Source organism: Podarcis filfolensis (assembly GCF_964270895.1).
Source record: "Podarcis filfolensis genome assembly, chromosome: 1".
In the NCBI taxonomy this organism is placed as follows: Eukaryota; Metazoa; Chordata; class Lepidosauria; order Squamata; family Lacertidae; genus Podarcis; species Podarcis filfolensis.
Window position 1 is genome coordinate 79,238,994 of NC_139604.1, and position 27,638 is coordinate 79,266,631.

Here is a 27,638-nt window from a genome sequence, read left to right on the forward strand (position 1 = left end):
GTATGTTGTATGTATGTAGGTATGTTGTATGAAATGTATGTTTGTATGTGTATTAATGTTGAATTATTTTAACAATAAAAAATTATAAAAAAATATTTTTTAAAAAAAATAATGGTGCAGTGCAGAGTGCTCCTGTTCTGGTTCCCAGACCATCATTCAGCCTTCCAGGATACAGAATTCCATTCCATTTCCCCACCCTGCTTACCGGTATTTGATTTTTTCCCTCAATGGATACCTATCTACTGGGCATTCACAATTATCACTAGGCTATTCGGGGTGGTTGCCCCTTAAGGTTTTATTCATCCTAGAAGATTTGTTGTACTTCTCTAGTTTCACAGTGACCTTGTTTTGGCTTCAATTCTGTCAGAGCTATAACAGGAACTCATTGATCTAACATTTTAGAAATGACTTTTGAATTGAACAGTGCTCCTGAATGTTACAATTTAAAGTAGCAGTTGTGAAACATTTCTAATATATATTAAATGAAGAGATAATGCATACCCTTTGTGGGCTGTTTCCTTCCCCTACAGATTATCATTATTTGTGTTATAGTTTTATAGCACAACACACACCCTCCTTGCCTTTCTACAATACCATTCCCGGATTGTTTTGTGGTAAATTCTGATTGCCGACAGAAGCAAGTTTCACGTGTGTTGACTGCAAATACAGTGGTTTCTCGGGTTAAGTACTTAATTCGTTCCGGAGGTCCGTACTTAACCTGAAACTGTACTTAACCTGAAGCACCACTTTAGCTAATGGGGCCTCCTGCTGCTGCCGCGCCGCCGGAGCATGATTTCTGTTCTCATCCTGAAGCAAAGTTCTTAACCTGAAGCACAATTTCTGGGTTAGTGGAGTCTGTAACCTGAAGCGTATGTAACCTGAAGCGTATGTAACCCGAGGTACCACTGTAACAGGTTATACGACTGGTCTCTTGAACCTTCCAGCATGTGCTGGCTATCACAGCTCAAAAGAAAAAGAAGCTCACATATGAGTGAACCACAAATGGTAACTGAAAAGAATAACTAGCCTACTATAGCAGATATGCAGATTTGCAGAAGATTTCATTGGGGCTCACACCATATAGATTCTATCCCGGCACCATTGGAGAGGAAGGGAGGTACTCAAAACAGACCACATAAAGTCTTCTGAATAAATCCTTCACTGAACTGGAATCAGTGAATAGAGATTTGGATTCTTTTGCTGTGCATTTGAAACACTTATGGTTCCCATCTCATTCAGCACATGGAAGGGCTGACATACAGTACAGCAGAGGATCCAGCCGAAGAAAGTGGACTTTCCCCTCCAATGTCATCCAGGAGGAGGCTGAAGAAGGAAACAACAAAAATGCCTAATTCTGTTCCTCTAGTGGGAGCATCCCATGAGTGGAGTTCTGCTCACAAGAACACTGAACCCAAGCCCCACATGAATTGTTTACACAAAACACGCTTCAGGGATAACAAATGAATAATTATGTAGAAGTGTATTTATTCAGATTTTAATCTGTTTCTGTCTAAACTGTGAACATGCAGGAATACCACCACCGTAACCCTATACATGCTACTCCGAAGTCCCATTTAGTTCAATGGGAATTACTCCTAGGTAAGAGGTTATAGGAATGCCACATAAATGAAATAGATTAGGACTGCGAGTTTAGAGGGAAAACTGAATTTGCTGCCCAGTGACTGGGCAGAGTAATAGCTGAAATATAGCCATCCCAGAAACAGTGATATGACAGGCAAAAATGTTATTCTAATCACAACTTTAGTTCATTACCATTTATAATATTATTAAGAACATTTAGAGAAATCAAAGAACAGAAATGATTATAGTTTTATAATCAAAGTGTGCAGAAAGCATTTAGAAGCCCTTGCAGGAAACAAACAACTCAATCTTGCACTGGAATATTTAAAAAATACATTATAGAAACCGAGTTAAATGAACATATTGCATGATTTTTCTTCTTCTTCAAATAAAGTACTGTCTACTATGGATATTTATCTTGAAGCTGTACCCACAACAAGTACAGCTACAGAGCCATATTTTCAATCATGTGAAAGTGAGCAACAGTGAATTAAGATGCCCTGGCCAAGCAGAAACCCTTGGAGGTTGTATAGCTGTTTTGTACTTACAGTTGTGTAAGTATTGTTGCTGATATAAGAAACAATCTGCAAAGGAAATGTGCAAGTTTAAAGATGATGTCATGGGAAACTCAGCACCAGCACTGCTGAAGACACAGATGCAAACATGTTGACTAACATGGCAGAAAGCCCTTTTCTGCTATGAGAAGATTAAATGAGCACAGGTTGGGGCAGCATCACAGCAGCAAGTTCCTCGCTTTCTCTGTGTGTTCATTGTGTGTGTAGGGAGCCTGCACATGCAAAGGTAAAAACATAAGAAGAGCCCAACTGGATCAGAAGCAAGGCCCAGATATTCAGCATTCTGTTTCCACAGTAACCAACCTGATGGCCATGGAAAGGTTACATGCAGGACATGAACATGGGTTGTACGTATAATGGGTTGTATCTACCTACACAGCGGAAACCCAATGAAATTAACGGGCCTAGTCACTCTGAGTTATGACTAACATTGGATAAATCCCTGTATAATGAATGTACAAGGGAGCAGGAGGACTCTGCCACTGTGATGTTCATTTAAAATGTTTTTAATAGCTCAAAAGGGGTAAAGTGTAAACCAAAAGCGAACTGTAAACCAATAAACTCAGTTGCATGGATTGATCACACATCCACAGTCAATTTCAGCAGCAAATCTGCACTGATACATACAGAGCACAAATGCCATAGAAGAAATAAAGGGGAATAAGTGACAGCACTGTCTTTAGCATATGCGCCACTGGGGTGCAAAGATACGCCCAGCACCCCCAAATTTAGTTTAGTCCCCAAATTAATTTTTATTATGGTTATGTCAGACACTACGCTTACGCCTTATCTCTTGTTTACAAAAGAGGGGAGGGGGAAAAAACAAACTTTTTTATTTGCTCATTTATTTACAATACACTTATACTTAAGTATGCAACACCACCACACTTAAACCTATAAGTATTGTTTAGGCACCTACTTAGGAGAAACATCAGGTGCCACTGACCCCGCTGCGACATAGCAGCTCAATACAATACGTAACATAATATTTTGATGTTAAGAGTTAATTTCGTGTGCACAGCACCGTTGTGAATGACAAGCACCATTGTTGAGTCTGACAAGCACCGCCGTTGTGAATGACAAGCGCTGGTGCGGCGCGTCTTTGGTAAATGAGCGCACAAAGTCGAAAGTCCTTTAGTGAAACAGTAGGTATACATTTCGGTAATACCTAGGTATATATGTATTTTGTTTTTCTAGCTTGATCAAAATTATTATTTCATAACAGGTAGATAGTTAAGAGGTTAAGAGGGTTCAGTGCCGGGCACCCCCCAGAATTCATCACCCATGGGCCCCTCACCCCTTGAAGACGGCCCTAATAAGCAAGCACTGGAATAAGCATGCATTGATGTATTTTCACTTCTCCCAGCTGATATGAAATGTATTCACAAAAATATCACTAGCACTTCTAGAGTTCGCCATCTTGACAGCACTATGATACTGCTAGTCCTGAGTTTGCTATGAGTACGCGTGCGCACGCGCACACACACACACACAACTCTCTGTTTGCCATTCTCCAGCTGACCTCTCTTTTCCATGGAGGGGAAAGGATAATTAAGTCAATTCTGTGAATCATATCCACCAGACCATATCTATTCCTATGATTTACTGGTCTCTAACTCACTGCTAGAGGGAGTAAAGGACACAGTGAACAGAAGAGAAACTCCTCTTCAAAGTCAATACAAAGTGGAAGAAATAAAATTCATAGCTGACTTTTATAATGCAAGTTCACTTTCACAAAAAGAAAAAGAGAGAGTAGTGTGCTTCTATTAAGAGAGGACCGTAAAACACTTCTGGTGTGAACTATCTTTTCATCTACATTAAATAAACGGAACTTTCATCCACATCCCAAAAATAGCATACCTTTGTAGTGTAAATGAACCAATTACAGTGGTACCTTGGGTTAAGTACTTAATTCGTTCCGGAGGTCCATCCTTAACCTGAAACTGTTCTTAACCTGAAGCACCACTTAAACTAATGGGACCTCCTGCTGCTGCCGTGCCGCCGGAGCAATATTTCTGTTCTCATCCTGAAGCATAGTTCTTAATCTGAAGCACTATTTCTGGGTTAGCGGAGTCTGTAACCTGAAGCTATGTAACCTGAAGCGTCTGTAACCCGAGGTACCACTGTATTACGTGTAAGGCTGCAATCCTACATATACTTACCTAGGAGAATGTCCCATTGAATTCAAAGTGACTTACTTCTGACTAAATATATTATTAGGATCACACTGTCATGCTCCTCTGCACTGTGAATAAACCCAAATGAACACAATTTAATGAATGTAACATGTTTAAATATATAGCTTCCTTGGCTCACTTATTTCTTGCTATACTAACTGGTTGCCAGATTCAACACAGGATTTCTACTTCTTGTGGCTTTTTAAAACTTACAATTGCACCATGACACCTAAGGTGAAAAGGGAGATTTATAGCCCATCTCTGACATTGCTCCATCCACACATTGCTTCTGATTATGAAGCAGCATGGTGTTCTCATTTGCAGCTGCCTTTCCCATTTGCAGACTCCATAAATGTCAGGAGCGTGAACAGAGAGGAAAGAGAAAAGGCATCCTGGAATGAGAAAGTAAGATAAAGCTTTACACCTTCATGAGCAAAGCTCAAACAAAATTACAGCCAATAAGCCATGAACTATGCTGATATCTATCCTTGATGTTTAAGAACTTTTAAACTTACTTACAGAGCAACTTCAGTTCATCATGCTGCACGTTTATCTGAAATACAGCTAAATGGAATAGGCTATTCACTTTTATTTGTTTATTTATTTTTTTACACCTGGATTGATGGAGCTATTTGCTAAATGTACGGTTGCCTTCCTCCCCTCTCATGTACATATGTTCATATATTACACTTTTCCAAATGGCTTTATTAATGCCCTTCAGAAAACTAACACAGTACATTTATGATGGACTAAATTAAGGGAATTAAGAAAAACGGGGAAAGCATTTCACATGCTTCTTTTTATTTAAAGCATGGGCTACATCAGCCCTGGAAAGTGGCCCAGTGTTGCAATACAGTACTAATATTGGGCCAGAGGGGGTGTTGGGAGAGAGTAGTGTATGAGAACCCTTGCTGTGTCTTGCTGTGTCATATTGGTTTTGTCTTGCTTTATTTGTAGGGAAATGAAGGTTGGGAAGATGCCAAATTCCCCATGGGGTGAAAGTATCACTGGGGTTTTGGGGTGTGGATTGTTTCTGTTTGAATAATGCTAAAACGGGTATGTTCGTGTCAAATCATTTCTACTCAGAAAAGGGTGGCAGTTTATGACTTGTGTGTCAAGGTCCCCAAGCCACCCCAAATAACTCACACATCACACAGAATTTTTGTTTAAGGTTTTTGGCATAATTTTACCTCAACTTTATTAAAATACAAAATGTGAGTGGTTGCTTAGGCATTGGTTGTGACTATCTGCCCCCGGTGGGGACAGACTGACATTTCGCAACCCTGCAAAAGTCAGAAAATGGGAATACATTTTGGGGATAGCGACGGAGCAGGGAACCTACCCTCAGCCCTCCCCAAATGCACCCAGGGGCTCTTGCGTGGCCCTAGCCCCTTGACAGGGTTCGGACAAAAGCAATGGTGAGCCCCTGTATTCCTTTAACCTTACTTAATAAACTCAAACAATTTTGGCTTTTAATGCTTAGCTAATGCAAGAAAGTGTTTTGCTTGGTTGACAAACTAATATGGAATGCCTGCAGTTAACAGTAAAAACAGCTCATACACAAAACACATTTCAATTAATTTCTTCTCAACAGATGTTTATAAATAAAATGACTTTCTGGATCACTTCACTCTAGCAAAATGTGTGATTGTGTAGCAGACCAGATGGCTCCATTTTGTTCTTCTGCACCTTTGTGAGCAATAATTTATATGGTTCCCCAAATGCTCGTTAGTTATCATTTCTCTACAGGGCAGCAAGACCCACCCCCAGTAATAATTAATATTTTGCAAACTATGTGGCACATCTGGCTTCCATTCACTAGAGAATTTAGATTGTGCCAAATTCTGCCCCAATGTGTTATTTCTATTGACATATGGTCAAAGGAAAAAAGCAATTAAGAGGTTCCTTTTATTTAGTTGTTTGTTTACTTACATATTTAAAATATTGATATACCAACTTTCTCATATCAAAGCCATTAAAAATCATAACAATGTAATCAAACAATATAAAAGTAAAGTAAAATAAAATAATAAACAATGGAAGCACTACAAACACACAGATTCAGGAACCCACCCTGCCACAAGCCACCTGAAATATTCAGGTCTATGACCCCTTTCAGAAAACTATAAGGAAGGAACAGGTTTTAATCTCCACGAGGTCATTTCTCAGCTTTATGATAACTGCCACTTCTACCCATTTTTTTATTCTATTTCACATTATCTATATTTTCAACCCTGCCATGTGGGAATCCCTTGCAGATGACTGCAGCACCTGGAAACAGACAGTCAGGTTGTTCATCCATAATAATAATATAATAATTTATTATTTGTACCCTGCCCATCTGGCTGGGTCTCCCCAATCACTCTGGGCAGCTTCCAACGAAGATTACAAATACATTAAAATGTCACACATTAAAAACTTCCCTAAACAGGGCTGCCTTCAGATTTCTTCTAAACGTCAGGTAGTTGTTTATCTAATAATAATAATAATAATAGTTATTATTTATATCCTGCCCATCTGGCTGGGTTTCCCCAGCCACTCTGGGCCGCTTCCAACAGAATATTAAAATACAATAGCCTATTAAACATGAAAAGCTTCCCTAAACATCTGATGGGAGGTCATTCCACAGGGCAGGCGCCACTACCGAGAAAGCCCTCTGCCTGATTCCTTGTAGCTTGGCTTCTTGCCGTGAGGGAACTGCCAGAAGGCCCTCAGCACTGGACCTCAGTGTCTGGGTAGAATGATGGGGTGGAGATTCTCCTTCAGATATACTGGACCGAGGCTGTTTAGGGCTTTAAAGGTCAGCACCAACACTTTGAATTGTGCTCGGAAACATACTGGGAGCCAATGTAGGTCTTTCAAGACCACTGTTATGTGGTCTCGGTGGCTGCTCCCAGTCACCAGTCTAGCTGCCGCATTCTGGATTAGTTGTAGTTTCCGGTAGCCCCATGTAGAGCACATTGCAGTAGTCCAAGCGGGAGATAACTAGAGCATGCACCACTCTGGTGAGACAGTCTGCAGGCAGGTAGGGTCTCAGCCTGCGTACCAGATGGAGCTGGTAGACAGCTGCTCTGGATACAGAATTGACTTGCACCTCCATGGACAGCTGTGAGTCCAAAATGACTCCCAGGCTGCGCATCCATAGCAGTGACCAGAGGAGAAATGACTGCTGGATGAAGCACAAATAAAAGAAACACCATGGAGCATCTGCAGCAGCACAACTGGCACATCTGCCCTAGCTGCAATAAAACATGTCTCTCCTGCATCAATCTCCTATATATTCAAGAACCATCATATCAAGGTTTCATTGTGCCAGTATGTTTTGTACTGTGTTCCCCAAACGTTCCCAGAGCATCATCATCATGTACGCTGAAGACGGTGGGATTTTAAAGTCACAAAGTTATGTAAACAGTGTAGAACAGAAGCTATATAAAAACCCTATAAGAAGACCCTATGACAGGAATCAACTATCCATACTAGCTATACATAAACAATATAGTTTGAGTTAAACAGTTATCTCAGTATTTTAAAAATCAGAATAAGGGCAAGAACCCAGGGTGAAGGACTATGTACTCATCTTTAGATTTGTACAGACATCAAAATTACTGTGGAAAGAGTTACGTCATGACTTAATATTTGAAAATGGCATATTTCAAACAGCTTGACGGCAGTACTAATCCATACATGTCTGAGAGGATGTCACACTGAATATAAAAGTGCCATTGTCTAATAAAACATACATATAATTGAGCTGCATATCAATGTTATTTGCTGGTGGCTGTGGATAAACCACATACAAGGTTTCTACACTGGCCTTAGCAATCCAAAATATTAGACAAAATTTTATTATACATCATGGGATCCAATATGCTGGGGACTACTTATGCTTAAAATATACTTCCATGTTGTATTTCTATAATTTTGTGGTGATCGGTGGTTTTTAGCAAGTTAATCTGACTGACTGACAAAACTGATTGACTGCATATCAACTGTAGACAGCACTGATGATACCTGATTTTGTTTTTTTAATGTTGTGTACTTTGAATTTACTAATGCAATTCAAATGAACCACCTGTTATCTTTAAAAATAGGTTGATCACATTCTGGATTTATCAAGTAAATTATTTTAAATATGTTAGGTTACAAATATGAAGAAGTGCTGTATAATGTATGGTATGCAATCAGATCCCCTTAATTTTATGCTGTGCAAGTTCTCTTTAAATGGCAGTTATTACTAATAAAAAAAGCAATGCACACTTACTTGAAAGTAAATCCCACTAAACTAAACGAGACCAACATCTCAGTAAATATGCACATGTTTGGGCTGTAAGTAAATTCATTTTCAAAGACTGTGACATAAAAACAACTATTTGCATGAAGCAGACTATCCATACCATTCTTAAACATTACCATGGCTGACAAAAGTATATAAATTATCTATTATTATTATTTGAATTTCTATATCACCCTATATCCAGAGGTCTCAGGGCAGTTCACAGAATAAAATCAAAATATAAAACCACAACCCAATATACCCCCCCAAACCATTTTAAAAGGGCATAGGGTGACAATCAAATCAACCAAAGGCCTGGTTAAAAAGGAATGTTTTTACCTGGCGCCTAAAAGTGTATAATGAAGGTGCCAGGCAAACTTTCCTGGGGAGAACATTCCACAGATGGAGGGCATGTACCCTTTAACAATTTTCCTTTAACATTCACAGGCTGTATAATTCAAATGTTTCGATCCACTGAGTGCTTATAACGATGAGCAGCCCTGCAGTGCTGAATTTTTACTATGTACCATCACAAATTAATTATGTGATGTCTTCTTAGCAAATTGGAAACGAAGCATGAATTAACTACGTAAAATTGTTTCAAAGGGGGCAAAAGTAACATCCATTAGAGGTTTCATTACTAGAAGCATTGTCAGGTAAAATACTGTATCGATGTGTTGAGCTTTTAGCTAGAGTAGTCTGTTCCTAAAGAACAAGCAGAAGACTGCAAATTGCTTACAACACAAGCTATTCAAGGCTTGCACGGCTTTAACAAGGTGGAGTGGCTTTATAGGTGGTATAAATAAATTATTATTATTATTATTATTATTATTATTATTATTATTATTATTATCATCATCATGAGAATTGGACAAATGCATGGAAGACAAGGCTACCACTGGCTACTAGCCATGATTACTATATGTTCTGCCTTCACTGTCAGAGGTATTACGCCTCTGAGTACTTAGTTACTGGCAATCACAGGTGGGCCGAATGCTGTGGTGCTCCTGTCCAACTTTAGGCTTCTCACAGGCATCTGGTTAGCCACTGGGAGAAAAGGATGCTGGGCTAGAGGGGCCACTGTCCTGATGTACCTCGGGTTAAGTACTTAATTCGTTCCGGAGGTCCATTCTTAACCTGAAACTGTTCTTAACCTGAAGCACCACTTTAGCTAATGGGCCTCCCTCTGCCGCCGGGCCGCTGGAGCATGATTTCTGTTCTCATCCTGAAGCAAAGTTCTTAACCTGAGGTAATATTTCTGGGTTAGCGGAGTCTGTAACCTGAAGCGTCTGTAACCTGAAGGTACCACTGTACTTAAAAGTTTGAGTTTTGTACAGAAAACCAATGAACAACAGGTCTTGAAATTAATAAAGTATGTGATTGCGTGTCAAGCCCCCCCCCCCAACTTGATGAATATGACACATGGACACCCGTATTTTAGGTTAATCGGCTAATAAAGGCCACAAATTTATTGGTTACATAATGTGAGTGGTATTGGCTTAGGCATTGGACCCGATCCGACTATATCTGACTCCTGCCCACCATGCAGGAAGCATAGCTATCAATGTTTCCCTTTTTTTAAGGGAAATCTATGGAAGGAGTCTCACAATGGTTAACCACCAGTAGGAGGAGCCCTGTTGATGTACATCAATTCAGAGGTCCCCTCAGGGTCACCAGAGAGGTCATGCCATGGCCCTAGCCTCTACCCGGGCTTCGGACAGGAACCACGACCCCTGGATTCCTTTAACAGAATACCCTTAAAGGGGAGGGGCAGGTGATGGCCACAACCTCCCCTCCCATAAACAAGCTTTTCCAATGCCTAACCGCCAAACCTTACAAAGTTGTGACGATTTGCTATGAGGTAGGCGAAAACCAAGTGGCTGGTGCCAATCTGCTAGGTGGAAAAATTCCTACCAGGCCCCTTCAACAGGTGACCAACCGAGGTCCATAGCAAGGTCAGGGTGTCGAACACAAGAAGAAAGGGTGGGAGGGCGGGAAATCTGTGTTAGCAGGAAGCTGAAAAGAGAGCTCCTGGCCGTGCAGAACATAAATGGGGGCAACAGGTTCTAGCAACCATGGTGTCTGGGCTGGGGAATAGTTGTGTCCTACCACAACAGTATTTCCAACAGCAAAACTTCACTTTCCACTGTAGAAATGAATTATTACTGCTCACCTTTATAGTAGAAAACAATAAGGACATAGGTGGGGTCATAAGAAAACCACCTGACAATCCTGACTCAATGCTGAAGAAGGGGGCAACTTGTGCTCCTTTCCAGTCATTTCTATGGCAATGAATAAAATGGCAGTGTGGGTGTATCCCGTGGAGAAATAGAGGGCACAGAGCACTGGAAGTCCAGTATGATCCACAAATGAAACACAACTATAAGCAGTGCTGATTGAGATTCAGCACAGAGTGCTAATGCAATCAGATGAGGATCTAATTAGCATGGGGGAAATGATTAATTTGTGCAAATGGTATGAAAAACATTTTCCTGTTTCTTTTTTGTTGTTCTCCAGGGCTATAATAGCAGGGTCATACACGGGGAAAGAAGGACGAGAAACTGGAAAATGGGGCTCCCAGATCTCACCTGTGCTGACATTTGTTGCTTTGGGCTTCACAGGCCTCCCATGCTACCTTGAGCTCAGAGCATCAGACCACAAGCTGTGGCTCAGGAGCAATCCAGAAGCATGCTTTTGTTCACTGTAAGCCATTGTTTATGGCTCACCATGTTGTGCAAATTTGATCAATGTATTTAGAACGGAAGTACTGGTTTCAAAGTGTCCTCACACCATTCAGTATGAATTTCCACTCCTGGGGTGAGCTCTGCAAAACAGTTTTGCAAGTTTTCATTGTGGCTCTGCTTGACTCAGGGGAAACTGTGGAGTGGACTGTCCTATCACCAACACATCTCCACAAAGCCCCCAAAGCAAATTTGCAACTGTTTTTAAAATGCTTGTGCACATGTGTCACTTTAAAATCATTTTAAAAGCCAGACAGAACTTCTGAAGCATGAGGTGAGAGGTAAGACTGACAGCTGACCCTGTAGCCAACTTGCTGGTATGTCACAGAAATTGTGACGTTAGAATCACACTGCAGGTGAAGAAACTGATTGTGACTGTTCTGTGAATACCTTGTCTTCGTCCTTAGTCTTAGTTTTTGCAGCAGGAAGCTGCAGATTTTCAGTCCCTATAGATAGATATGGGCTTGCATTCCTATGGCCCCTGGGATAGTGTCCCAGGGGCTACAGAAAACACAGAAGGTGATACTGAACTAAGGCCCACTGAACAGTGCCAGATTCAACTAGGCTGTTGCGCTAGCAGAAACCAACGCAACAAATGGGATTTTCTGCCTTCTCCTCCCCAATACGCCCCCAGAGCCCTCCTCAAACTACTAAGGAGAACCCCCAGAACAGCACACAGGGGGAGGAGTGAGGAGATTGTTCTGTTCAGCAAGCAGAAATGCTTGTGCTGACATGATGATCGCCTTAACATGGAATTGAATTCCACCCCATGACTAAGTTAGGTTCCACCCCATGACTAAGTTAGGTTCATTAATTTCAATACCACTCTAGATCTCCCTCTCTGAGGATGCAGAGAGGTCCAACCTCAGAGGGACAACCAATGTCAAATGCCTTCTTCTCATCGTCACAAAAAAAACCCTCTCTAGCCCTTCCCCTACCAACCACAGAGTTCTAACATTGCCAGCAATGGGCTTGTTTAAGTGAATTCCCATTGAGAGGGAAATTAGTTGGCGGGAGAATGGTGGGACTAAGAAAGGTCAGAGAACCAAAGAACATGAAAATATTTTGCTAGACTGGGTCAATGGCCCACCTAGTCCAGTATCCTGTTCTCAAATGGGAGAGCCAGGTGCCTATGCAAAGCCTGCAAGCAGGACCTGAGAACAACAGGGCTCTCCTCACCTGTGATTGCCAGCAAATGGCATTCAGAAGCATGCTGCCTCCCAACAGTGGAGGTAGAATATAACCTTTGTGATTAGTACCCACGGACAGCCTTATTCTCCATGAATACTACTTTAAAGTCATTCATGTTGGTAGACATTACTGCCTCTTGAGGAAACCAGCTCCCATAATTTAACTATGTGCTATGTGAAGGTCATGTTATGAGACAGGAAGAAAAGCTTCTCTGTCATGAATGTTCCACCCTTACTTCCAGCCTGCTGGTGAGATCCCAGCAGAACATGGATGCTTTACTTTAGATTCCTGCATTGCAGGAGGTTGGACTAGATTGCCCTTTGGGTCCCTTCTAATGCTACGATTCTATGAGTCTATGATTGCATAAAGCAGATCAACCACTTTTGGTTTTCAGCCCCCCCCCCCCTTCAGGATTTCATTCTTAATGCACTCTTTTGTAGCTTACATTTGAAGCATAATGGTGACCGAGTGTGTGACAGAGAATAACATGCACAAACTAATCTGGCACAGAAGTTTGTTCTACAATGTCACGGAAGAATGTCAATACAGAACTGAGCCTATTGTAGAACAAAGTCTCCCTCTGTTTGCAGGTATTGAATGCTGTCTTTGATTGCACACTTGTAGAAATGTGTTCTTCTCTAGCTTTTTCTTCCATTGAGAAACTTATGGCTCCGTTTCAAAAAATAACCAGGTTTCATTTATTAAAATATCTTACGTTTTGTGTCTAATAGCCTAAACAGAAGAATAAGCCACACCAGATATAGAGTTGCCTGCAAAAGAAAGTACTATGTTCCGTTTTAACATTTGATTTCTTTATCTTTGAATATGCAAGCATTTTTCAAGCAGGGTTTTATAAAGTAATAATAAACGTTGGCACATGGTGTGAAACAGGCGATCGGTGTAGTGCAATGCACTACAGATCATAATTCAGGAAGAAATACATAGTTGCCTTCATCCAGAAAATGCAAACAGAGGGGATTTACTATCTTCCTGGGAGACGCAGAATTCCTCATTCCCATGGCACAGGCATGTGGAAGCCAAAGTGTATACACAAGTTTATTTGAAGCAATTTAAAGGGCAAAGTGTTACTGGGACAACAAAAGACTAGGAAAAGTACTACAGAAGGACAAAGTGAAACATGAGAAAGGCCAAACGACATTATATTTTGCAAAATCACCGTAACAACTCCAGCTTGGAGATGTCTCCAATAAACAAAATGAATAAAATGAAAAAGAAACCTTTCTAAAATACCCACAAACTCTCACTAAGAGTGTGTTAAACATGCTATAAAGTGCCTGCTTCTTGTTCAATCCTATTTCTAAGGATAGGATTCTTAACTGGTATAAAATAGCAAAGTATATGCATTTTAGTGGATCTGCACTGATCATGGGAATTTTTCATCCCACTGACTTCAGTGGGAGGGATTGGAGGGGAGGCACCTCAATATCAATGACCATGCTGCCACCATGGCAAAGTATAGGATATGATGTTACGCAGGACCCAATCATAACAAGCTACCAATAATATACAAAATGCACATGGGGAAATAATAAAGGATTATACTCCATGTCGTTCTAGCTCTCTGGCCCCAGGCAGAGATTCCAAGGAAGTATTCTGGTAGTTCCCATGAGCAAACACAAAGGGAGCACTCTGCACAAAGCAGCATGTCTCAATTTGAGCACATTGTTTATACTTCTCAGCCCAGAACTCTAGCAGGTACCTCGCCTTTGCACTCCAGACACATCCATCTAAAGCCCCACAACAAACAAGAGAAAGGGGAGCACAGGAAGCTGCCTTGTACTGAGTCAGACCACTGGTCCATCTAGCTCAGTTTTGTCTATGCTGACTGGGAGCGGCTCACCAGGATTTCAAATAGGGTTTTCTCCCAGCTCTACCTGCAGATGCCAGGGCTCAAATGCAGGGCTTCCTGCATGCAAAGCACTGAACTATGGTTCCCATGGTTCTACTCATCCTTTTTGCTGTTCATGAATACTGTGTCATGTCTGAGTGTGAGTGATGCTGCTCTGATACTCTCTCCTCTGCCCATAACAGCAGGTAGCATACAAGGGAGGCACACAACCACCCATGTAAGCAAAGTCCCAGTCCAACCACTCTACTCAAACCTACTGCCAGCCAAACACTCATTAGTGTTGCAGGGTCACAGCCTAGATGTATGAAGCAGAACAACCAGGTACTGAACACAGAGTATATCCCTACAACCTGGAACAGGGGTGGGTAAGTCCCCACAACCACCCACCCTGGCAGAAGAGGCTGAGGCATGAGTACTGGCTAAGTACCCAGGTGGCACTGCTCTTCTCTGTCAGTCCCTCATACCTATTCTGCATCCTACATGGTACAACTGATGACAATTGCTTGTTATTCTCTCAGCACCTCTTACTCTGCACAAACAGTTGTCCTATAGTCGCAGGATCCACAGGATCAAGTGCTGATATGTGCCATCCATTAAAGAGGTCCAGCCCACAACCAGGATGCTCCCAACTCTTCTTGTGGGGTTGTTAACCTATTTGCCTCAATAGGGCTCAGGGCCTATGGTGCCTCTACACCCTGCTCACTCATGCTAGCTGGAGTGCAAGGGTGCACAGGCAGTATGGTGCTGCTGCCAAGGAGTATGAAGCAGTTGGGTGGATGGAGACAGAGATAGTACATGACAGGCCTGGCTTATCAGGCATTTAGTATAGAAGGAAAGAACTGATGGGACAGAAAGTCTAGAGCAAGCACAGGCAAACTTGGCCCTCCAGATATTTTGGGACTACAACTCCCATTATCCCTAGCTAACAGGACTAGTGGTCAGGGATGATGGGAATTGTAGTCTCAAAACATCTGGTGGGCCGAGTTTGCCAATGCCTGGTCTAGAGGGTTTATGCAGGAGCCAGTTCATTGGTCCATGCAGCACTGTTCCTGCATGCCTCAGTTGCACCTATGAGGTGGACCCTTCCCTGCCTTTCCAAGGGCTTGATCATCCTCTCCTGTTCCCCAACCCTGTGTCCTGTGCATGAGCCACTGGAAGCTGCTACCATCAGCACATGTCAACTCTACCCTTGTTCTGTCTACTTGGCTGCTTCCCAAAAGACCCTTTGCCTCCCTTCAGTGGTCTTGAACCCTTGTCCTAGGAAGGTTGTGTGTGCTCTCTGAAGGCATTCTGCCCAGCAAGCTATGTGGGTGCTGTGTTGTGTATCTTCTCGCCTCTTCCTTGCATGCCTATTGTGTGTTGCAATGCAGGGGTGTGTGCTTGGGACATGTCCCAGTCACTGTGAGTTAATTTGATTCCACGCTGCATGTAGCTGTCATGGACTGATTGGTGGGCATTGGTAGAATTTCCAAGGTGTGTCCATCATTTTTACACAGTTTTTGTATTTTCTGGCTGTGTATTTGTACTCTTCCTTCGCAGGCTGTGCACACATTGGATACATCAGGTTTTCAACTGGTGCAGAGGTGGTTTTAGCTTCCATCCCAATATAATGCTTACTTATTGATTGGTTAGAGTAGCTTAGGAAAGACACAAAATGCCCACTTTGTGTTTAAGATGAAAAACTTGTTTTCCACCCTGAACACACACTGACAGGTATATTAGCTCGACTCTAACCTCAAGAGGAGACCAGGTGAATTAAGGTAAATTAAAACAAGAGTATGGGTCATTATTTATTGTTTATTAAACTATAATTTACCTTTGAAAAGTAATTGTGTTCAATATTCATAGTGCAACAGCAAGCAGCTTCCAAAAATTAAAAAACCACAGTGTACTATGAGCCATAATGGCCTCACAAGTTGTTTTCGGATGGATGAATTCATTCTACCATTCTAGGTTAGATTTCCCCAAAGACAAATTCAGTAAATTGTGATATTAAAAAAACAACAACCGAAGTCTCTGCTCCATTTCTTTTAATCAGCATGTTACATAACTGTTTTACTGCTTTAATATTTATTTAACTTCAACTGTTAAAATGTTAAGTTTGCAAAACAAACCAGCTACTTAGAATACAGTAGCATGTTTCATTATTTTAGGAAACAAATGTCATATTTCATATTATCCATTATTTTAACCAATTTACTAATAAACCTTTACCCCAAAATTAATAGGCATTGGAAACAGACAATGCCAAGTCCTGCATTTGAATACTATTGGTTCAAGTAAGAAAGCATTTTGAAAAGTTAGATAGGTATATTATTCCTACTTTGAGAATATAAATCTGTCAAAGAGGGGCTATCTTTGAGATATACTTTTAAAAATCAGCTACCTATTTGCCATCCTCCAGTTTCATGAGCATTTGTTATCTAAAATTTCAAGTTACAGGTTGCATTTTATGAGACATCAGTTATAAGAATATATTCACCATCCCTGTATTTGCTCCATAATTTAAGACAGGCATAAAACAAACAATTCACAGAAGCTGTCTTAAGAAACAAGAAGATTTGAGTCGTTTCTCATGAAGAAAGTTTTCTGCATTCCAATCTTCAGATTAGATTCTGTTTTCTTGTTTTAAGAATTGGCACAATCCAAATGATGTCATTAGAATGGCATTTTCCTGTTATCAATTGCTAGTAAAATATTAACTTGAGCTTTTGCCTTGCTTAAATTGCTAGATGCATTTTAAATCAGTTTGGAATCCAGATGTGTATACAGCTGTAGATACAGTATGTATATATATAAACAAAATCAGAGTAATGGCCATTTTTTAGAACTATTTAGCTTTAGTTAATTTGTTTAAAATAAGTAACAAACCAAACTAACTCCAATCAGAGAGCAAATAACTTCTAATGTAAACTCTTTACTCAGGTTTTCTGCTCAGTGGCAAATTACTGTGGCAGCTAATTAAATTTTGTGAACATGAAGTCATTCATTTGTGCACATAGAGTTCCATCCTATTCAACACAGTTCCCCATTATATAACTACCTAGCCTGCCAATTGTCACTCTTACCTTTCTCCCATAAGCTTTATATTATGCAGTTCTCAGCAAACTATTTTGATTACAAAGTTTTTCTCTCACACACACACACAAATTGAATCAACTTACATTCTTAAGAACTTTCTTTCATTCACTCTAAGGAAGGAAACAATAGCGGAAAACAGGAGAATGTGGGAACTGAGCCAGAAAAAGGGCTATAATCGAGTCGGTAGCAAAATGGCTATGAGGGCATTTTAATTAGTCATAACCCACAAATTCCACCTCAGGTGGAATTCAACATTGTGTTAATTTTATAGTTCCATCAGCACAAGCATTTCCACCTGCCAGCAGAACATCTCCCATCTCCTCACTCTGTGTGATGTTCTAGGACAGTCATGGCAAACCTTTTAGAGACCGAACAGCCCAAAATGCAACCCAGAACCCACTTATTTATCACGAAGTGCCAACATGGCAATTTAACCTGAACACTGAGGTTTTAGTTTAGAAAAAACAACTCATACACTAACATCTTTTGTCTTAAAAGTAAAACACAATAACAGAGCTTTGAATGATACAAGCAACTTTTTATTGAAAGGTAAAAGTTTGCATTTGGCATGCTTTTGAACAATTAATGTGATGCCTCAACCTCGTAGCAGCAGGAGGGGAAGGAAGGCGGCCACTTGGAACTCCCAGTGGCCCACCAACATGGCAGCACACCTCTGAGAACGTGCAGAGTGGTGTGCCCTCCCCACCTACAGTGGAGGCTCCCCAAGGGGAAACACATGCTCTGGGGGTTGTGGCTCCATTTTGCACACACCCCCGATGCCCCACCCGAGGCGACACAAGTACCAGGATCCACGCCCAGCCTCTGAAAACAACATGTGCGCCTGCTTGGGGGCACCAATGCCCCACCTGGCCCTTCCCTTTGTGCCTCCCTGGCCACAAGGGCGCCTTCTCGGTCTGGGCATCCCGCACAGAGTGGCTGAGCAAAAGGAGCCCTAAAGGTGCTGCAGCAGATGGGCCAGTTTGGGGATTTTAGCTCTTTATTGTCCTGCTTGTGCAACATCAGAAACTGAGGACCCACCATAATCATTGCCGCAATCCACCCACACAAAATACTAATTGCCACAATATGCTCCGGAAGCCTCTGTGCAATTGGGCGCAATGAACATGGGCCAAAGAATAGCTGCAACCCCCATTTTGGAGAGTCGGCGCCCTGACGGGCATTACATCCCACTCCGGCCACGCAGTTTCCTGCGCCGACCCACCACGCACATGGCACTCCAGCTGCCCAAGTAGAGCTGAGGACTTGACACGCCACCCTCGCCTTCTGCTGGCTCTGTGCTGGGGCGACGGCGCCCACAGAGAGGGCTCCGAGTGCTCCCTTTGACACTCGTGCCATAGGCTCGCCACCACTGTTCTAGGGTCTATCCATGGGGGGAAGGAACTAGCACTAGTATTTAGTTCAGTCCAGCTTTTCGTTTCTATTTTTTTAAAAAAATTAAGTGGTCAGTCATTTCCTCGTTTACTCACTTAGATTATTTCCATCCATCCCCAGTCTTAATTATCTCCTGAAAGTGGTCCTGCTGAGAAAAGTATTTTTTGCCATTTGATTTTGAAATTATCTGTGGAAGCAATGTCATCAGAAACCATTATTTCAACTGATGGCTACCTTTGATGTGATTTTCAATAGTCAGGCAGACCTGACTCTGCCCATACAACGTGTGCTTATTTCGGCCTTGCCTATTAATCATCAGTGCGAGATGCTCAGCCAGTCTGTTAACTTCTACATAGAACTGTAGAGTTGGAAGAGATCACTTAGTCCAACCCGCCTGCAATGCAGGAACCTTTTGCCCAGTGTGGGGCTCAAACCCACGACACTGAGATTAAGAGTCTCATGCTCTTACTAACTGATATATCCACATGACACCAAGCTAAACAAATTTTTAGTGAAGATGTCTGATGAGTAGAGTTATGTCCAAGAATCAAGTTATTCACCCCAGTTTTATTTTTCATATGGAAACAAATTGGGATACTGGTGCTACCCACTATCTTGTGCATTTAAGACAACCCTTCTTCCTCACCACCATGTCTATTCTGTTATCAAACAGCACATATCTTTGCACTTGTGTCCTAAAAATATAGTTGGAATCTGTTCTACATGTATTTCTGAAGGAGGCTTCAGTGTCCCATCTATACTCCTATTCCAGTGTACCATGTACACTTCCTATTTTTGGCATTTGCAACAGTCATTCTAATCTAAATATCAGCCTGAATGTCCACATTGGTCTGTGATGCATTGTTGCTTTTACCTGTTACTTCTGTAACTCTCCTACACTGGTTAAAAATTAAATATGACATAAGTAAACAATTCAATGGCTGGAATCCAGATCTACTATAGATGTAACCAGAAGCTTTTTTTGATATGTCCAGTGGGAATTTATCCTTTTTTTATTGAAAGGCAGAAGGCAATGTCATATCACAAACTATGTTTGAAACTTGTTTCAATTTCAAAAGCTGTTTGCTATGCAGCCTGGGAGGGTTTACTGTTTGCATAACCTTTAGGTACACAGAACTAGTTGTGCCATTCTTTGGATATAATTAAAGCATGTTTTTATTATATATTATTATTCACATTGATCTTTATGTATTCATATAATAACACTGCCAGAGGTTATACTTTCCTAAGGCATGAAATTAAAAAGCCTTTGAAAAGTAATTATAGCTCTTCATTATTTTAAAAAATGCTTCTAATACCTTTTGTAACAAAAGGTAGATTTCAAAAGCACTTTCTATTTTATTTCCTCACAAATGAGCATAAAACATATTTTATACATAAAACCTGCCATTAACCAAACTAATGGGTGTGACAGCGCATCAGTTTTTCAAAGAAAAGGCCCAAGCTATGAACTTCTGTAATCTTGGAAATTTCCGCATATAGGAAATAAATTGGCTTAAGTACATAGCAGCACCACTTAGTTTATCTTCAAATTAATAGAGTATTCAAGGTATCCCAAAAAGTAGGGTATACCTAACATTGCAAAGCATGTTTGAAAATATATGTATCACAGAGGTACATATCAGCTGCAACCAATCCTGCATCACTGAGCATTCAGTGGCTAACCCTGGTTTGCTGCCATTTAATGTGTCACATACCCTGTGTATACAATACAGCACACAGCTAAAACTATGAAAATCACTAGCACAAGATGTAGTGGTGGCTTCAGAAGCAGACTAGACAAATTCATGGAGGCCAAGGCTATCAAGGGCTACAAAGCACATCCAGGACCACTGGGTTATCCAATAAAAAGGCACATGGAGGTCTCCTTCAGACATGTTCAAGCCACAATAGGGGCTGAATCTGGATGTGCTCAAACCCAAAGCAAAAATCATATAACCAGCTCATTAAAACTGTGCATTAATATATTGCAAAAACTGGTCATCTGTCAAAGCTTTATGTCAAGTTCATTGCAACTTCCATATTATAACTGCCTTCTACAATCACCCAAGATACATAAAAAAGGTGCTGCTACTATCAGAAGTCTGACTGGTATAATCTTCTTACTGGTGATGTTACTCTGCTAACCCAGGCCCTGGAAAGACCTTTTCTGATGAAGAGGGGACCCCATGCAAGGATTTCCATTTGCACAACAGGACCCCCCCCACCTCAGTTTCTCCCTCTGTGCCCTCCCCAAATCTGCTCTGGAGGATTGGGGAAAACCCCATAACATATTTAGGAAACATGCATATGGAAGAGAGCTGGGAGTTCTGTTGCCCAGGTGGAAATCTTTGCACTGATAGGCTTACTTAGCACTACTTTGGATACAACCCTTTGGCTCAAGTCCTCACTCCTGGTGCTTGCCATAGACATGCCCCTTGCAGAGAATACTATATTGCCAATTAATTGTTTAGGAGGATGGTGAAGCTTTTTTCTGCTAGTATGGAGCAGCTTATTGCTGAAATTATGCTGCCTATTGACATTTGGAGTGTTGTAGACCAATTGTACTTTTTATTTTTTGCACGATTAATTACATAAGCCACCAAGAGATGTGAAGAGCAAAAAGACTTTTAAAAAGAGTGAAATATAAATCTGAAAACGCTACCAAAGATTCCCACTTAAAAGAAATACAGTGGTATCTTGGGGTACAGATGCTTCAGGTTACAGATGCTTCGGGTTACAGACTCCGCTAACCCAGAAATAGTACCTCGGGTTAAGAACTTTGCTTCAGGATGAGAACAGAAATCGTGCAGCGGTTGCATGACAGCAGTGCGAGGCCCCATTAGCTAAAGTGGTACCTCAGGTTAAGAACAGTTTCAGGTTAAGAACAGACCTCCCGAACGAATTAAGTTCTTAACCTGAGGTACCACTGTAATAGAAACATAAATTATTCAATGCAGGGTAGCCTTTTCTAGTGGTTATTACACAGAGGGAAAACAATCCAATTATGCAACTTTGTTACATCTTGAACCAGGCTCTCTAATTCTTTTCTGAAAGTTTCACATTCAGAATTAGTTAGCATGATCTTTTTATGGTTTGTGAAACATTAAAGAGCTGTTAGAAGACCACTGGGGTAATAAAGTCAAGTGTGCTAAACCTTAAAAATTCCAGAGTAAAGCATTCAGTGTAAACTCAAGTCCCTTCAAAGCTGATTATCAGAATGAATCATGATATAGCTGGAATACATGGTTTCAAAGGACAGGTGCTGAATGATTCAGAAGGTTTCAAGAGAAAGCACAGAAAACGATTCTATCAAAAGTCAGACTCTTAGAAACAGCAGCTGCTTCAAGAGAAAAGTCACATTATCAATGGCCACCATGAGGGTGTCCATGCTATCTTTTTCTTGCCTGGCTTGCACAACAGGGAAGCACAAATGCAATTCAATTACAAACACAAACTGGAATGTCATCAGAAACATCTCATTCACCCAGTGCCCCAAGGGATAGATTGAGTGGGTCCATATTGCAGTTGGGAGTGTGGCAAAGTGATCAGAGGAAACCATGGTCAATTCCCTGACTCACAACTGGGGACCAACATTGCAGCCATGGGCATTGGGTTGGCTGGCCACTGTAAGAGCACGACAGTGGATGAGATAAACCTTTAGCCTGATCATCTTATGTGTACCCAGATTGCTTAGGAAAGGGCTTCAGTTGTGCCCAGGATCAGCTCCACAATCTGCTTTCAATAACTTAATATGTGAAGCAGCAAATAAGAGGGAAGTGCCTTTTTGAGCATGCAAGGAGAGTCTTTCCTTAATTATCCTGTTATTGTTGAATACCCCCGTACACTCAGTATGAAAGCACACAAGATACCTAGGAAATAGATGGAAGGCTTCAGCCATAGTTATCTCCATTTATAAATTAGGTACTGGCTAAGGTTCACTCATTTCATCATGGAGAGACCAGTAATTTGATCAAATGCTGAGGTAATTGGAGAACCAACAATGCACACTGGCAATAATGCAGATGAACTCAGCCCATATTTGGCACATGCAAAGGCAACTGTGGTAACCGGCTCTCAGTTTTCCTTTTAAATAACGTTAATGTGGAAGCATTTTAATTCTTGAAAAAGTCAACGTATCAAACTTTCCTAAACAAAAAATCAGCAGCTTTGCCATGCATCAACAAAACCGGCTTAGTAAAGCTAAAAGTTTGCATTAATAAAAAGTACTTTGTTACATGTGCCTTTCCATTTTGAAGAAGCGAAAAACAAGTTAGCAAAGAGAAACAATAGCCATCTTTAGCAACTTTTAACACTGCATCCATGTGGGTGGGTAAGCACATACGAAAACCAGAAAAGAAAAGATCGCAGATCGCAGAACCTTGTCCTATTCTCCTACTGAAAGATTAAACACTAATCACGCAGTAGTTTTATTCTTCTTGAACAAAATCAGAGGTTTGATCAGACATTTCAAAAGGACTTCCAATCTCTGAAAGGGCACTAGGTATACAAAAGTACTATTCTGTGTGAGGCCCCTCCACCTTGTAAAACAAAGTAAACAAAAATCTTTCAGTGAAACGGAAGCCAGGAGCAAGAGAACGCAATGTGCAGCAGCTGCTTGTGTAATGCATTTCTCCTCTTTAAAATGAATCCCACTTGTTGAAGGAAGGAGCATGTCTATAACTCATCTTGTTACTTTCCAGCTTCCCTCTCCCAAACCACCCATTTGGTACACAGAACCCTTACCTGTGGCATGTCTCAAAATATCGGTTCTTAGGAGAGCTGGCACAAGGAATAGGAAATGTATTTATAGAAGGCAAACTTCCTGGGGAGTGCTCTGACTTTCAGCTGAAACTGTAGAACAATGAGCCCGAGCCTGTGTTATCCTGCAGCCCAGCCTCCTCTCTCCCCTGCCAATCACACAGCACACCAAAACCAATTGATATGTAAAAGGGAAAAGGCTGAGGGGAAAGTGCAGGTCTTCTCAACAGAGTCACCAAAGGTGCTGCCAGATGTGGACAATTTAGCAGCATATGATCATTGCTATTCTGCTAAACTGGAAATGGAAAAGGAACAGTGGAATTTGCTGCCAAGGAGCGTGGTGGAGTCTCCTTCTTTGGAGGTCTTTAAGCAGAGGCTTGACAACCATATGTCAGGAGTGCTCTGATGGTGTTTCCTGCTTGGCAGGGGACTGGACTCGATGGCCCTTGTGGTCTCTTCCAACTCTATGATTCTATGATTCTATGATTCTATGAACTTTGCTTTCCAACTCTTAGGATACAAGTAACATTCTATAGCCAAGTGATCAGCCCATTTCCACAACTTCCAAAGTTTGGGGGAGCATTGGAAATCTCACTGCGCTCCAGAACAAGGTTGTTCTCTTCCTGCTGGAATTGAAGGGCAAGGGAAACTGATATAAGAGCAATGATGTTTGGAAAGGGGAGGGTTAAAGTGCTAGGACTGCTTCCTAGAAAGGGGAAAGAGAAAGAGACCACAGGAAAGGAAATGGCTAGAGATTGCCATCTATACAGCCCATTACTGGTCTATCTAGGCTAGAAGAGCTGTGCCATCTACAGTTGAGGAAATCGTACGGATGTTATTGCATATTAAAATGTTGGATTTTCTGACTTCAAAAAAAGAAACTAGAAGCTGAAAAGGTAAGATGTGGTAAGGGCATGTCTTGATCGTGAATCATGCAGGTGCCCTATTAAAAATGTGTGAACAAAGCATGATTGTTTCACAGTAAATGCCCAGTAAGGAAGCCGTCCAAAGGAGATAAGATAGTGTGAAATTTTGCCTTTGGAAATGGAACAGAAAGGTTGAAAGAGGAAATAAATGCATTTAGAACTAGAGAACTAGAAAGAAAAAAAGAATGGTTTTTAAAGTACTTTTTAAAGGGGGTGTTATGTGGGAAAGGACCAAACCCACTTTAATATGAACTTGAGGGACTTGTGACATGACAAGGACTTTGTCTTAAAACCAATGGAAACATGACACAAACAGGCAGCAATAACGTGACTGCAGAATGCACATATCCAGTGTACCATTTAGAGGAGGAACTCAGGCACTACATGGGCGCTGTTAGAATACCTGGGATTTGTAACCCAGGGAGCTGCTGCATTGATTTACTAACAGTCCATAGCAGTGGAGGTTCCCATTTAAATGAGATAGCAGGTACACCCAAAAGCACATAGGTAAGTTCTGTTACCCACATCTGTGCACATTTTAGTAAGGATAAGCAGCTAATAAAGAGAGGTGGGAGCCTTTGAGGGAGTAATAACAAGCACCATGCTGACATCAGAATGTCATGGACTGCAAATTATTGGGCAGTTTTCAACTACCATGTCCCATCAACGCAAGGATTTCTCCTCTCTCCTCACCTGCGTGTGTCCTTAGCCCTCCTCAAAACCTAGAAGAGATTTGGAGGGTGCACAGAGGAAGGAGAAGGAGATGACCTTTGCTACAATTTTTATATGTACTGTAAGCCACCCTGAGATGGGTGAGGTATAAATATTATTATTATTATTATTACTATTATTATTATTTCTTTTATACACAGACGGAAAAGCTATGTAGTGCAGCTGAGAAGAAGTGTCTTGTCTTCACCAGCCACCCTTTCCCTCAACAACAGAAGGGAAACCGGTCATGAGCCATCTGATGTGGTGTCTAGTTGGTGTATGGTGGCTGCTCCCTTGGGGAAAATGCAACAACCGCTAAGGCCTAAAAAGCAGTTTGAGGCTTGCCATTGTAGTCACCTCCCTTCAATTCCTATTTTCTAATAATGAATAATAAATCACAAATTTATTTTCTTGTTTATTTAAAATATTTATGTCCCACCTTTGTACATAAATACCATGGCAGGGAATAGAACATAAAATAAACCATCACATAACAGAATAACTAAAAACCAGTAAAACACACAACCATGGCAGCTAAAAACAATAGGACCGGCTAGATACCAGCATCCAATAGCCATGGGAACTCAGCAAGCCACCTTTCTAGTGCTTCCTTTCTACAGAGAAAGGAACAGCCAACATCAAAGGAGACCACACTCTATCCTCTAAAAAAACCTTACCTTTAATTCAAGATTGCATGTTGGCCTGACTGTGGTTACTCAGTTGTGGAAAAGAAATCGCATGCTCAGATGCACTCAATTCTTTGTAATGACTTTGTTATGTTCCAGAGATGATTTCTGGTACTACTCCTTAAAGTGCTAAATTAAGCCTTGGATTCTGCCTGCAGTGATGATTCTCCACTGGGAAAGTCTCTTGTCCCTCTAGTTATGAAGATCCACCCACTTCTGATTGACATGACCCACTAAGGTGGAATCGGGAGTAAAGTCAGACAAAAAGCAGAACATAGGAGGGAAATGTGTAAATGGACCGTTGACATTAACTATCACTCTTTCATCATATAGTCATCTGCCCTGTGTTAAATTACACATTAACCAACACATTACTTTTTGGTTTGTTTCTTTGGAAAGTAAGCATGAAAGAAAATGTTGTAATAGACCTAGTTGCTTTTTGATCTCTCAATCTCTCTCTCTTTCTCTCTCTCTCATAATAAACCAGTCTAGCTGAACAAGGTCAAATAGGACACAGAAAGGCTGGACTGGATACAGGACAAACAATGACAGAAAAAGTTAGGAGACAGTGTGATTCAAAGGAATATCCACTTTGGAGGCTCCCATAAAAACAACAATAAAACCCTTCTAAGGTTTTTCACCTGAACTAGGTCCTCACCAAGATTATCCCAGCTCTTATCCATTTCCAGTATTCCCATACTACTTCATCCAAATCAGTGTAAGCATTAAGGCTTCATGGTCCAGCACCATCCTTTCTCAATCCATGGGTTTATGCCCCCACCCCAAAAAAGACAGTAAATCATACAATGAGGCAACGTGCCCTTTTCTTTCCCTGTAAGCAAGGTGGGGTGGGGTATTGGGTTGTTTTTATTTTGATTACATATTTTGTAGTTTTATATTTTGATTTTGTTCTGTGAACCACCCTGAGACCTCTGGGTATAAGGCGGTTAAACAAACAAACAAACAAACAACCAGGGGTGGCTAACTGGTGACCCCTGGGTCAGATCCAGCCTCCCAGTACTAAATACTTAAGCAGTATTTCATCCTCATAAGGGTCCTGGGCATAGGATGTGGGAGGAGAAGGGAAGGCAGGTGGGAATATTTAACACTTGATGGTTCCAGTAGCATCTCCCACAAAGTAAAAGCAAACCTCATCAGATTGATCTGATGGGCAGGGTAAAGAGGCAATATAGGTGAATAGTGAGAGAGTGTGTGTGGAAAAGGTGAGTCTGCTGCTTGTTATGTATGAGAGTGTGTCTATCAGCTGTGTGTGTGATGGTGTGTGTGTGTCTTCCTCTCTGTGACTTTGAAAAAGAGCTACCCCCTCATCCACTTTGGCCACACCCACTGTGAATATAGTCACACAGACTGCTAGCATTCAGCCTTCAGACAGAGGGTTAGTCAATAGGAAATGTGCCCCTCGAGCCAAAAAAGGGTTAGGCACAGATTAAGAAGTGTTTGGTACACCCTCCTGAGAGAAGCACAGTGGTACCTTGGGAAGGGAAGATACACAAAGAAAATTAATTTACTACTGTCGTGTGTGTGTGTGTGTGTGTGTGTGTGCACGTGTGTGTGTGTGTGTGTGTGTGTGTGTGTGTGTGTGTGACCCCATCACTTTAACTCCTTCCTCAGGCATGGTCTACACTTGCAGAAGAATTAAGTGGTAGAAACAA

General features: G+C 41.3%; 1 protein-coding gene across 7 annotated transcripts in view; it reads right to left on the minus strand.

The window, feature by feature from the left end:
• SHANK2 (SH3 and multiple ankyrin repeat domains 2) overlaps positions 1 to 27,638 on the minus strand; it is a 338,706-nt gene that overhangs the window by 308,278 nt on the left and 2,790 nt on the right. For 4 of the 7 annotated variants that reach the window (XM_083601127.1, XM_083601125.1, XM_083601128.1 and 1 more), the window contains exon 1: positions 23,628 to 23,747. The exons of the other annotated variants lie outside the window; for them this stretch is intronic. The gene's annotated coding sequence lies outside the window, so the exon portion shown is untranslated. Of the gene's footprint in view, positions 1 to 23,627; positions 23,748 to 27,638 lie in introns of those variants that run through there. 7 annotated transcript variants of the gene reach the window in all.